The sequence below is a fragment of the Hemiscyllium ocellatum genome, chromosome 43 (genome assembly GCF_020745735.1).
Source record: "Hemiscyllium ocellatum isolate sHemOce1 chromosome 43, sHemOce1.pat.X.cur, whole genome shotgun sequence".
Lineage (NCBI taxonomy): Eukaryota > Metazoa > Chordata > Chondrichthyes > Orectolobiformes > Hemiscylliidae > Hemiscyllium > Hemiscyllium ocellatum.
The window spans coordinates 29,074,885-29,087,291 of NC_083443.1; positions in this window are offsets into that span (position 1 = coordinate 29,074,885).

The window sequence follows — 12,407 nt, forward strand, 5'->3', positions numbered from 1 at the left end:
CCATTTTCTTATTTGTCTCATTTTTATACTTGGAGATGTGGGTAGATTCCAACTCAGCACAACACAAAACTCCTGCCTCAATCCAGAGCTGATTGGTCCAAGCCAGATGGTGCCAGGCCAGCAGGACATGAGGGGAAAGCTACTAGTCTCACCATGCAACGTGATATCTCTCAGTTAACTCTTTAAAGTCAGAAACAGCCTGTTAGAAATCAGGCAACTTTTCTCAATTTGGCAGCGCAAGAACATTCAATTCTATTCCTGGATTCAGAATCCAGTGCACCGAGAAGGGAACTATTATGGGAGGCTCATAGTCAGATCACTCTCCTCTCTCTCACATTTCCCACAATCCCTGCACTTCAAGAAGTGTTTGTCTGCAGGTTGAGAGTTGCCAGGATTCCTCCTTTATCCAGTTGAGAGGACCAAGAATTGTTACAGAAGCAGATAGGCAAACCAGGTGGAGACGGTTGCAGGTTTAATTCCTTGCACCTGACTCCTTTTGGAACAAGGTTTTGTTTTTTTTTCTTTTTCTCCTCCCCATGTGATAAAATTCCAAGTTGTTTCTAATACAGTGGCAGTTCAAGGGTCTATCAAATGGCTGCCAGTGAAGCAAGTACCAGCACCTGTCTCTACTCAAAATGGCACCATCCCCATCCATTCAGTTCAGTTGAGTGCCGTGCAGTTGCAATGTATCTCTTTTACCACTGAAGAGGAGATATTTGAATTTTGATTCTTTTAAGTTTCCCTTGAATTATCATTGAAAGGTTTTTTTTTGGTTCATAAAGATATTTTGTTGTGTTGCAAGATGGAAGTCTGTTTTGGTTTCCAATAGATTCCGAAGCACTTCGCCAAGTGCTGCATGTCCGCGTTTAAATTCACTGTCTCACTTGGAGTAATTTTCCTTCTCTCTGTTTACAGTGCAAGTTTTGCACTTGAACAAGAGTCTGAATATAGTCTCACCGTCACAGGGATGGTTATCTTGTGGTTATCTTTTCATTGACCCTTGAGTAACATTGAGCTGCTGCTTTTGACAGATTTCAGTTCACGATTTTAAAAATTCCAGAGGAATCTCTCAACATTTTTTAAAATGCAAAGGTTGCAAAAAATGTAATGAGCTGTAAAACACTCAGAGCCTTGAATCCTGGGAATTTGGAATTGATCATTAGGACACAGCGTGTAGATAGGTCTGTGAGCCAAGGACTAAATGAATAAGGTCTGCTCTGATCGTGGGTGTTTTATTTGTCCAGTATGCCTTGTGTGAAATGGAATATGACCCACTCAACAAGAACAAGTCTTGATTTGATTTTTAAAAACTTATGTAAGCGTTTTCTCCTGGTTTATGCTAATCAGCTCTATTAGAAGGAATGCCTTAGCTTATGGATTCCACTTACAGAGGTATCCATGACCTTCCTCCCTAGGGGGCGTACACCTGGAGGTACCGTGCACACAGGAAGCGATTCAGCCATCAGAGGAGCCAATGTTCATTTAACCTTGATCTGGACTGAATTACTAAGAAATAAACTAAAGCAACAGGTTTTGGCTTTTTAACCATACTCCCCAGCCCAGGAATGCTTGCCTTCACTTTCAATGTGTACTCTTTTTCCAACTGCCTTTGAGGGAGCCCAGTTAGTCTATTAAATTATTTTTTCAGTCGTCCTGAATTTTTAGTATGCCAGTTCCAAATTATTGGATCCAGCAATGTTCGCTTCGGCTTTTGATGAGGTTCATGCCAGGAGTTTAATGCCTCGCCTCTCCTGAAATGGAGTCTGAAATCATACGACACTGTGATATAATCCAACAGGTTTATTTGAAAGCACAAGCTTTTGGAGCACTGCTTCCCCATAAAGTGATTTCTCGTAAACCTGTTTGAACTCATGCTGTTGGCATAATACATCACAAATGAGCCATCCAGCCAACTGAGCTAACCACACGCCAATATAGCCTCTCACAACTTTGGGCGATATCTCAGTTTGCATTACCAACTTTAGTTCTGCGTATTCCTGGACCAACCCCTGTCACCTAACCAAGTCAAAATCGTCTTTTTACATCTGCGGCAAATGCCTCTAAAACAGAGAAGCTCACAGTAAAACACAATTCTTAAAAGACTCTGATTTCTTTTGCCTATCTATCTACCCCAGAATCACTGCTTCCAATCAGAGTCCTAGAGATTAATCTTTAATTCCTGAGGATACCAGGGCAATCCTGGAAAATTGGTTGGGAAATACTGAGTAGCGTTGCCGATGACTGACTTATTGACGTCTCGTTGCTGTGGTTATATTGAAAGTATTGCTTCCATTCAATATAGGGATGTTCCGATCTCAACTCTGCCATCAGCTGGAGACCTGCTGTATTTACTGGAGACGGGGAGATTAATGAGAATTTGAGAGTCCACTTTGTCTTAATTGCTGCCACTACCAACGGAGTTTTGCTAATTTCGGCAAGGCTGTCAAAGGTCAATTTGAGTGGTTTAAGATATAGTTCAAACATCTATTAAACTTAGAGCACTGTAGCCACATTTTATCTTCTCTGTCATCCCTGCACTGAGTAACCTGATTACAATGATTTAAATTTACAAGTACAGTACAAAGTCCTTTAAAGGCACTCCTGTTCCATTTGATTGGGAAGGGTGCACTGTTTTTGTTTCTGAGCCTCCCATAAGACCATAAGTAGTAGGTACAGGCATAGACCATTCAGCCCCTCTAGCCTACACTGCCATTCAATAGGCTCATCGCTGATCCGACATTCCTCACATCCACCTTCCTGTCCCTTTCCCCATTATTCTTGATTCCCCTTCTGTCCCTGCATTTCCAACTACCATTCCTCTTGGAAGTTGGTGAATATGTTGTTCTCTCACACCCCATTCCTACTTTTCCCAGAACACCATTGGGTCTGGGTGGGTTACTCTTCGGAGGGTCAGTGTGGACTGGTTGGGCCAAAGAGCCTGTTTCCACACTGTAGGGAAATGTAATCTAATCAAAACCATGTCTAAATCCCTCCAGTTTAGATTCCTACCATGCCAAAATAGGTCTCAAAGTAACCGACAGCACTGCGTGACAGTGACAAATTTGCTCTCCTCGCTCTCTCTGCAATCTTTAACACCACTGACCGTGCTACTGTTCTCCAATGCCTTCCCACTGTCACCAAACTGGGTTGAATTATTCTCATCTGACTCCATTTTTACCTCTCATCACAGCTAAATAATAATTGTAATGGCTTTCCAAACCCACCCTTCACTGTCACCTCTGATCCATTCTGCCCCCACACTGTCACCTCTGATAACTTAGCCTTTCCCCTTATCTATCCTTGTTCCCCTCCCATATCCTGCCTGCATTATCCCCTTGGCCTCTTCATCTAAAAACATAGCATTAGCTTTCATAGGTTTTTGATTTCATTTATTACTGTCACATGTACCCAGGTACAGTGAAAAGTTCTGTTTTGTGTGCAGAACAGGAAAATCATACCATGACTCGGTGGCTCAGTGGTTAGCACTGCTGCCTCACAGCGCCAGGGACCCGGGGTTGATTCTGGCCTCAGGCGACTGTCTGTGTGGAGTTTGCACGCTCTCCCTGTGTCTGTATAGGTTTCCCCTGGGTGCTCCGGTTTCCTCCCACAGTCCAAAGATGTGCAGGTTAGGGCTGAATGGCCTACTCCTGCACCTATTGTCTATTGTTAGGTGAATCGGCGATGCTAAACTGCCCCACAGTGCCCAAGGATGTGTAGGTTAGGCGCATTAGTCAGGGCTAAATGTAGGGTAATATGGTAGGGGGAATAGGCATGTGTGGGATGCTCTTCGGAGGGTCAGTGTGGACTTGTTGGGCCGAATGGCCTGTGTCCACACTGTAGGGATTCCATGATTTCTATGATACGAAGATCATAGGGTGATAAGAACAGTGAGGAATACAACGTTACAACGATAAAGAAGGTGCACAAAAAACAAGATCTACATTTGAGAGGTCAGTTGAGAAGTCTAATAGTGGAGGGAGAAGCTGTTCTTGAAACTGTTGGCATGTGATTAAGCTTTTGTACGTTCTGCCTGATGAAAGAGATTATTTTTGTCTATGATTCCCAGCACTACCTCACCATCTCCTTTTTTCACCCTCTATTGTTGCCAAACTATCAAACTGCTTATCCAATATCCAGCCATCAGTCATGCAGTCTGACAACTGTCGAAGTGGATGAGCCAAAAATTTCTCTCATTTAAATATTAGGAAGACTGAAGCCCTCACTTTTGAGACCATCTTCAGATTCAGTTCCTTAACTACCACCTACCCTCCTCTTCTCTGGTCAGAGTCCAAAATTAAACTCTTGTGGGTTGAGCATTCAATTCCACATTACTGTTTCCACATAAATAGCATCATTTGATTTTGCTCATCACAGCTGATCTATTTTAGTCCAAGGGCTGAATTTTATCAGAAATTGTCTTCAGCGAACCCAACTTGGGCTTGACCCTGCACCTAACCATTCCTGATGAAAGGCTTATGCCCGAAACATCAATTCTTCGGCTCCTCAGATGCTGCTCGACCTGTTCTGTTTTTCCAGCACCACACTCTTGTCTCTACACATTCTAACCTTCGTCATTCGGAGCTGGGTTTCAGTACAAATCCCTAAGATGAAATACCTGTGTGCCATTGATGAACTGAGTAATGGAGACCCAAGACTGCCAGGTAGTGAGCTCAGTGGGAGATTTAGATCTTTTCTTCGAAGAGATTTGATCTGTCTTGCATCTCTACTCATTGTTCAGTGATGGTACGGGAACTGATACCTGAGCAATAATGGAAACCTAGCCTGGCAACAAACATTTGTTCCGCGTAGTATACCTCAAAATTAGTCAAGGAGCCACATAAGAGAGTATGACCAGCAACCAAAATCTCGTCAAAAAGGCAACTTTAAAACCGAATTTTGATGGAGAAGAGAGAGAATAAAAATGAATTGGATGAAGACCACAGCTTCGAGACAATGCAGCTTAAGGCATTGGTGCTAATGGTGCAGTAATGAATATTGAAGATTTATGAGAGGGCAGAGATCTTAGAGGGGGAGTTGACTTTCTCGTTCCTTTCTGCAAACTCACCAATCTCACACATAGGATCGGTAAACTCCAAGTGGATTTGATAAATTTGAAGTCTCCAGCTTAAACATTTATACAATTGCAATATTTAAGAGGCATTTGGATGGGTATACGAACAGGAAAGGTTTGGGGAGATATGGGCTGGGTGCTGGCAGGTGGGACTAGATTGCGTTGGGATATCTGGTCGGCATGGATGGGTTGGACTGAAGGGTCTGTTTCCATGCTGTACATCTCTATGACTCAGCAGACAGAATTACTTACGAATTCAGTAAATATTACTCACCAGTAGCCATTACAAACTCTTCCATTATTAATTGGCTGCTTTACAGTCTGGTTTTTTGATCATTTGCATATTCTCTGAAGGTGATTCCAAAACAGAAGTTGTAGAATAGAGGAGACAGCTAGTTATCAGCAATGGTCACCAAAACCTCAAATTCAGATTGCTGCCTCGAGATCTCTCCTCAGTGGATAATATTTTGCAAGCTAACCTAATTTGGAAAATGTTAAAAATCCGGGGTTATAGTCCAACAGGTTTATTTGGAAGCACTAGCTTTTGAAGCGCCACTCCTTCATCAGGCGGTGAATCCAATAAAGGAGCAGCGCTCTGAACACTAGTGCTTCCAAATAAACCTGTTGGACTATAACCTGGTGTTGTGTGATATTTTACATTTGACCATCCCTGTCCAACACCAGCTCCTCCAAATCATCTCTTGGAAAAGTAAGCTGTTGTGGCAAGCAATGGAAAGGACATTTATACAGACAAAACCTTGCTTGTTGGGAATCTGGATCTAATCTAAACAAGAGATTGATGGAATTTGCACCCTGCTGTTTTCTGTTTGACAGAATCGTACTATCAGAGTGAACACAGCTAATATCAACAACAACCTTAGAACTCAGCAGAGATTTAGTGCTGATTACTGGGCACAAGGAGTCTTGCAGAGTCAAAAATCGCGGTGCTGGAAAAGCACAGCCGGTCAGGCAGCATTTGAGGAGCAGGAGAGTCGATGTTTCGAGTATATGCTCGAAACGCCAACTCTCCTGCTCCTCGGATACTGCCTGACTGGCTGTGCTTTTCCAGCGCCACACTTTTTGACTCTGATATTCTGCATCTGCAGTCCTCACTTTCTCCCCATAATGGGTCTAGCTGCTATATAACCAGCAGTGGACAATGTGCCAGAAATACACAAATTGGAATCTGGACTTTATGTTTTAGTGAGTTTTGGGAAGATTTGTAGCTCAGGTTAAGGTTCTGGATGTAGGTTTGCTCGCTGAGCTGGAAGGTTCACTTCCAGACCAAAGTTCGCTTCATCACCAAAGTAGGTAGCATCTTCAATGAGCCTCCGGATGAAGCACTGCTTTCTATTTATATCGAGTAAGACCCCATCTACCACCTCCTTAGAAAAAGAACCGGAAATGACATCACCACAGGAAATGGCATCACCAACCCAAAGAAACACAAACATATAAATAGAAAGCAGTGCTTTGCCCGGAGGCCCACAGAACCTCCTGAACCTTGCAGCTTAGTGAGCAAACCTACATCCAGACTTTGTTTTATTTGTATTCATTCACAGGATGAGGGCATCACTGGCTAGGTCAGCATTTATTGTCCATCCCAGAGAGTAATTAAAAGTCAATCATATGTAGGCCAGACCAGATAAGGATGACAGTTTACTCCCCTAAAGGACATTAGATCATAACACCATAAGACATAGGAGTGGAAGTAAGGCCATTCGGCCCATCGAGTTCACTCCGCCATTCAATCATGGCTGATGGGCATTTCAACTCCACTTACCGGCATTCTCGCCGTAGCCCTTAATTCCTTGTGCCATCAAGAATTTATCAATATCTTTTATCTTTATCCTTTCTTGAACAAGAGGGTTACAACAGCGATCTTCCAATCATCCGGGACTTTCGCTGACTCCAGTGACTTTTGAAAGATCTCAACCAATGCCTCCGTATTTCCTCAGCCACCTCTCTCAGAACTCTAGGATGTATCCCATCGGGGCCAGGAGATTTATGAATTTTAAAACCTTTAAGACCTTTAGGGAGCCAGATGACAATCAAGAATGGATTAATTCTTAATTCAAAATTTTTATTGAATTCAAATTCCCACCATCTGCCGTAGTGGGATTCAAACCCAGGTTCCTGGAACATGACCTGGGTCCAGGTCTTAAGCGTCCAGCGAAGAGTCCAGGATTTCTGATGAAGGGCTCCAGCCTGAAACTTAATTCTCCTGCTTCTTGGATGCTGCCTGACTGGCTGTGCTTTTCCAGCACCACACTCTCAACTCTGATCTCCAGCATCTGGAGACCTCACTTTCTCCTTGCAGATTGACATTGCTGGTAAGCGCAGAGCAGGGCTGTGGCGGTAAAGAAGAAAAAGTTGGACTTGGAGGTCATAGAGTCATAGATATGTACAGCATGGAAGCAGACCCTTCGGTCCAACCCATCCATGCCGACCAGATATCCCAACCCAATCTGGTCCCACCTGCCAGCACCTCTTCTCAAATGTAAACAAGTCCTAGGGTGGCAGAGGGACATTTTCCGCATCACTTTTTCAAATTACGAGGCTACGGCTTGAACTCTGTTTGTCAGTTTTGGCGCAATCCAGTTTAGAAAGGATATCAAAGACGTACACTTCGGGTAAACACAAAGGATAAGAGAACTGAATCAGAATGGGTATATCCTAAACCCAACTGTCTTTAGTTACTTCATCAATTATCTTCCCTCAAACATAATGTCAGAAGTGGGCGTGTTTGCTGATGATTGCACAATGTTCAGCACCATTTGCAACTCCTCAGATACTGAAGCAGCCCATACTCAAATACAGAGATGGTCAGGCAGCATCTGAGGAACAGGAGAATCGAGGTTTCAGGCATAAGCACTTCATCAGCTTGTTTCCTGATGAAGGGCTTATGCCCGAATCATTGACTCTCCTGCTCCTCAGATGCTGCCTGACCGGTTGTGCTTTTCCAGCACCACACTCTTGACTTTGATCACCAGCATCTGCAGTTCTCACTTTCTCCTCCTCCATACTCAAATCAAGAATATCTCAGACAGGGTGCAGAATGTTCTCAAGGGGGAGAGGGACCAGCAGGAGGACATTGTACAGATTGGAACCAACGACATAGGAAGGGAAAAGGTTGAAGTTCTGAAAGGAGAATATAGACAGGCAGGAATTTAAAAAGGAGATCCTTGAGAATATTAATATCTGGATTACTCCTGGTGCTATGAGCTAGTGAGGATAGGAATAGGAGGATAGAGCAGATTAATGCATGACTGAGGAGCTGGTGTATGGGAGGAGGATTCACATTTTTGGATCATTGGAATCTCTTCTGGGGTAGAAGTGACCTGTACAAGAAGGAATTGGAAGGGGACTAATATACTGGCAGGAAAATTTGCTAGAAGTGCTCAGGAGGATTTAAACTAGTAAGGTTGGGTGGGGGGGGTGGAGGAGTTGGGGGGGGAGGAGGTGGGACCCAGGGAGATAGTGAGGAAAGAGATCAATCTGGGACTGGTACAGTTGAGAACAGAAGCGAGTCAAAGAGTCAGGTCTGGCAGGGACAAAGCAGAGAACAAGATAGGACTGATAAATTAAACTGCGTTTATTTCAATGCAAGAGACCTAACAGGGAAGGCAGATGACCTCAGGGCATGGTTAGGAACATGGGACTGGGATATCATAGCAATTACAGAAACGTGGCTCAGGGATGGACAGGACTGGCAGCTTAATGTTCCAGGATACAAATGCTACAGGAAGGATAGAAAGGGAGGCAAGAGAGAAGGGAGAGTGGTATTTTTGATAACAGATAGCATTTCAGCTATGCTGCGAAAGGATATTCCTGGAAATACATCCAGGGAAGTTATTTGGGTGGAACTGAGAAATAAGAAATGAATGATCACCTTATTGGGATTGTATTATAGACCCCCTAACAGTCAGAGTGAAATTGAGAAACAAATTTGTAAGGAGATCTCAGTTATCTGTAAGAATAATCGGGTGGTTATGGCAGGGGTTTTAACTTTCCAAACATAGACTGGAACTGCCATAGTGTTAATAGTTTAGATGGAGAGGAATTTGTTAAATGTGTACAAGAAAATTTCCTGATTCAATATGTGGATGTACCGACTAGAGAAGGTACAAATCATGTCTCACAAACTTGATTGAGATTTTTGAAGAAGTAACAAGGAGGATTGATGAGGGCAGAGTGGTGGATGTGATCTATATGGACTTCAGTAAGGCGTTCAAAAAGGTTCCCCATGGGAGACTGGTTAGCAAGGTTAGATCTCATGGAATAGAGAGAACTAGCCATTTGGATACAGAACTGGCTCAAAGGTAGAAGACAGAGGGTGGTGGTGGAGGGTTGTTTTTCAGACTGGAGGCCAGTGACCAGTGGAGTGCCACAAGGATCAGTGCTGGGTCCTCTACTTTTCATCATTTATATAAATGATTTGGATGTGAGCGTAAGAGGTATAGTTAGTAAGTTTGCAGATGACACCAAAATTGGAGTTATAGTGGACAGTGAACAGGGTTACCTCAGATTACAACAGGATCTTGAGTAGATGGGCCAATGGGCTGAGAAGTGGCAGATGGAGTTTAATTTAGATAAATGCAAGGTGCTGCATTTTGGAAAAGCAAATCTTAGCAGGACTTATACACTTAATGGTAAGGTCCGAGGGAGTGTTGCTGAACAAAGAGACCTTGGAGTGCAAGTTCATAGCTCCTTGAAAGTGGAGTTGCAGGTAGATAGGATAGTGAAGAAGGCATCTGGTATGTTTTGCTTTATTGATCAGTGTATTGAGTACAGGAGTTGGGAGGTCGTGTTGCGGCTGTACAAGACATTGGCTAGGCCACTTTTGGAATATTGCATGCAATTCTGGTCTCCTTCCAATCAGAAGGATGTTGTGAAACTTGTAAGAGTTCAGAAAAGATTTACAAGGATGTTGCCAGGGTTGGAGGATTTGAGCTACAGGGAGAGGCTGAACAGGCTGGGGCTGTTTTCCATGGAGCGTCGAAGGCTGAGGGGTGACCTTATAGAGGTTTACAAAATCATGAGGGGCATGGCTAGGATAAATAGACAAAGTCTCTTCCCTGGGGTGGGGGAGTCCAGAACTAGAGGGCATAGGTTGAGGATGAAAGGGGGAAGATATAAAAGAGACCTAAGGGGCAACTATTTCATGCACAGGGTGGTACGTGTATGGAATGAGCTGCCAGAGGATGTGGTGGAGGCTGGTACAATTGCAACATTTAAAAGGCATTTGGATGGGTATATGAAGAGGAAGGGTTTGGAGAGATATGGTGCTGGGAGGTGGGACTAGATTGGGTTGGGATATCTGGGTGGCATGGACAAGTTGGACTGGGTCTGTTTCCATGCTGTACATCTCTATGACTCTAAGTGCAGCATGACGTGGCCAATATCCAGGCTTGGGCTGAAAAGTCGCAAGTAACCTTTGCACCACTCTAGTACCAGGTAATGATCACCTCTAACAGAATCTAACCCTCTGACATTCGATGGCATTACTTTCACTATCAACATCCTAGCTGTTATCATTGACCAGAAATTGAACTGAACTAGCCATATAAATGCTATATGTACCAGAGCAAGTCAGAAACTAAAATCCTGCAGCGAGTAACCCACTTCGTGACTCACTAAAGCCTGTCCACCAACTACAAGGCACAAGTTAGGAGTGTGATGGATGGGTACAGCCCCAATAAAACTCAAGAACCTTGGCACCAAGCAGGACAAATCAGTCCTCTGTTTGGTACTGCATCCACAAGCAAGCACACCCTCCACTACTGATGCTCAGTCGCAGCAGTGTGTACTATCTGCAAGATGTACAACAGAAATGTGCCGCAGATCCCTAGACAGCACCTTCAAGCTCAGGATCACTTCTGTCAAGAAAGACAAGGGCAACAGACACATGGAAACCCCACCTCCTGCAGTTCCCCCTCCAAGACACTCCCCATCATGACTCGGAATGTAACGCTATTCCTTCACTGTCGCTGGGACAAAATCCTGGAACTGCCTCCTTCATTATGAGTCTACCTACACCAAATGGACTGCAGCATTGAGAAGGCAACTCATCACCACCCTCTCCAGGGCAACTAGGGATAAGCGATAAACACTGACTCAGTCAGCAACACCCACAGATGGATAAAAAGAGGTCCAAGATTTTCATCTTGCACGCATCTGAAATGTAAAGGTTTTTTTGGGGGGGCTCAATCGTGATGAGTACAAATAGAAAGCTTTGACTTCATGTCTCTTTTCAGCAGCCTTTAAGTTCTAAACATCCAAACTGTTAGAATCAACTCTGTGCTTACAGTGCTGGGCAGGGGAAGCGGGTAAAAGCAAGGTCCCTACCTTACTGTTTCATTTAGAATGGGACACAGGAGAGTGAGGTGGATCCAAGTCAGGAAGTTCAAGTTGCCTGCAATGGAAATGATTGCATTTTTAGACCCTGTTCATTCAAGGCTTTTTGAGCCAACAGGTGTTGATTCATTTGTTTTCCTTACAAACTGTAATCTCAGCACTTCAGCACACCTTTGCACTTTGCTTGTCACGTCCTCTTAATTATAGACTGAGTGCAATGTTGGAATCAACCAGCAATCACTTGGGGTGTTGCTATATCTAGCAATGTTTTCATTGGATGTATTATGTACTTGACAGCTTTCCTCTCTCAGACTTAAGAAAAGCTTAATTTACAAATACAGACTGTCTCGGTAATGTTCACACTGCTGCGGTGATTCAGTGTTTGATTGTTCACATTTTGTGTTGGTTTCCAATCCAATACAGACCTCTACCCCCAGGGAAGGTGACTTATTAACATTAGTTTATACATTCCTGATGAAGAGCTTATGCACGAAACGTCGACTCTCATGCTGCTCGGATGCTGTCTGACCAGCTGTGCTTTTTTGACTCTGATCTCCAGCAGCTGCAGTCCTCACTTTCTACAAGTTTATGCATGTTTCTAAGGATACCCAGAAATTGGCATCCACCCAGGATGAGTTCAGGTCCAGGTCCTGAGCCAAGAATAATCAGCTGTGCTGAACATTTCCTATTTGTGGATGGATAATTGAGTGATTTCCACTCACTGAGCTTCCCACGACTTTATCAAGTCACCTAGGGCTGCTCGACAACTTCTATCTAACATCTCTTTGCAAACAAGAACTTTAAACTCTCTCAGTTTTTGAAGTCACCAGCTCAGTACTGTTTCACTGCGTCCAGGTACTCAAAAGTTCTCAGTGTATCCTCTGGGGATTGAAATTATGAACCATTAAGAGTTCAAACTCCACCACAGCAGCTGGTAAACTTAAATTAATTCATAAACAGAGGCAAAAGAAGCTTACCC